The sequence below is a fragment of the Rhagoletis zephyria genome, unplaced genomic scaffold (genome assembly GCF_001687245.7).
Source record: "Rhagoletis zephyria isolate East Lansing unplaced genomic scaffold, Rhagoletis_zephyria_1.1 Rzeph_scaffold_00758, whole genome shotgun sequence".
Lineage (NCBI taxonomy): Eukaryota > Metazoa > Arthropoda > Insecta > Diptera > Tephritidae > Rhagoletis > Rhagoletis zephyria.
Genome location: NW_016157842.1, coordinates 27,438 through 29,315, shown reverse-complemented (window position 1 = coordinate 29,315; position 1,878 = coordinate 27,438).

Here is a 1,878-nt window from a genome sequence, read left to right as displayed (position 1 = left end):
CATTTGCAACTGTATAAACATCAATTTAATTCAATTTACATGGATGCAACATACGTTGTTAATGGGTTGAACAAAAACTTAACGAAAAATATTTAAAATTAAAAATATTGGAAATAAAAAGAATCCCTGCATAACTACTAGNAAAGGGGTGTAAAGGAAACATGATTGCCTATTTATATAATTGATTTACAACGTCATCAGGGATATAAAGTTGCGATGTAGCCTTTTTTCGATAAGCGCGAAATCTCATCACATGGTAAGAAGCTGTGCCCAGAGGTTAAGAACTTTTGATTCACTTCAGAAAAGTAATTGAGTTTGATAAGAAATTGGCAAAGAGCGACCATGGTCCAGTTGTTATTTTGCCCTACACACCGATAAGACCAAATTATCAGTTGTTCTCCATTCCTATTGGAATTAAATCATGATTGGTTAATATATATTTAAGAATGCATGAGGCGATTTCTGAGGCACCCCTTTTTACAATGCATTCGTGCTATGTAAACATATTAGCTGTATTCTTTCCTAGATCGTGTATAGCGAAATTGTAATTGTAGTATTGGCGTTGATAATAAACGTCTGAATGAGTTAGGTTTGGCGTTGAAATTACTTGTAAGTCGACACATATTACTATGATATTAGCATTATTTTTTACCAAATTTGTATCATCTCTAGTACACGAATATGCATTTTCTGCTTTTAGATGATGAAGTTCCGCTTCTTTTTAACCGACTTCCAAAAAAGGAGGAGGTTATAATTTCGTCGGAATATATTTTTTTTTTTATGTATGTTACCGCGTCAACAAATTTCGATAATTATTTTTGCATCGGAAAGGTAGTGTCTCAGAGGTGGTCCCATACTAATCTGGTTGAGATCCGATCAGTGGATCATGAGATATATATATATATATTTTTTTTATATGGGAGTTGAAGTCGGTTTTTTTTTGCTAAAAATTACTTGTTCTATTCCTTTTAGCTTTTCTGGCTCAGTAGAAGATGCCATTTGAATGAAATATTTGTCACAGGTCTTACATGTATCGGACCTCGGAGCTCCAAAATGCAAATTGAATTCGGAGTTAAAGATATTTCTGTATGAATTACAACTTAGCGAACTGCCTGAGTATTTTTCTTGATATAATTCAAACATTTTAGTAATAGTTAAGTTTGTGTTAAGGCATTTTTTGTTTGTTGAACTACGACCATAATGACTTTCTTGACATGGAAAGCTGTATATGCTCAATAACTAATTTTTTTTCTTCGTCTACTATTTTATGTGGTCGATTGTCGTGCGCTCCTCGCTGATCAACAATATCTTCCCCATCCTTTAATTTTTCAATTAAAATTTGAAGTGGACGCGGCGTTACCTGGAACACGTGACAAACCATTTTTTGACATACCCTTTGTTTCTTTCCATTCGTATGACACAAAAAATATTGTACAGTTACATTACGACGCGATGTTCCTTCTGCTACTCGCCTTCTACTCGGTTCGACTAGCGAAATCAAGGACTTTAATAGTGCTGATTGTTCGTCGTATATCTTTTTATAAGACTCCGTAAACAAGTTTTTAATTTCGTCTGGTTTGAAACTTTTGCATTACCAATTACAAGCACAATTGCAGTTCTATGGATATAATAATTGTATCAATAACATGAGTTAATATTCGTGCGCATACAGCGTTTTTCTAAATTACCATTTCATGAGCATTTTTCTTCGAAACGAATTTTCCTTTTGTAGAAATGTAGGCTTCTCCGCTATTTCTAAGCTTTTTATTTTTAATACTTTTCCAATTTTCGTATTTTACCTTCCTCTTTTTACCTTTATTGAGCTTACGCAACATATTTAATTCTTCCGCACTTGCCATTATACCGATCACTTACAGC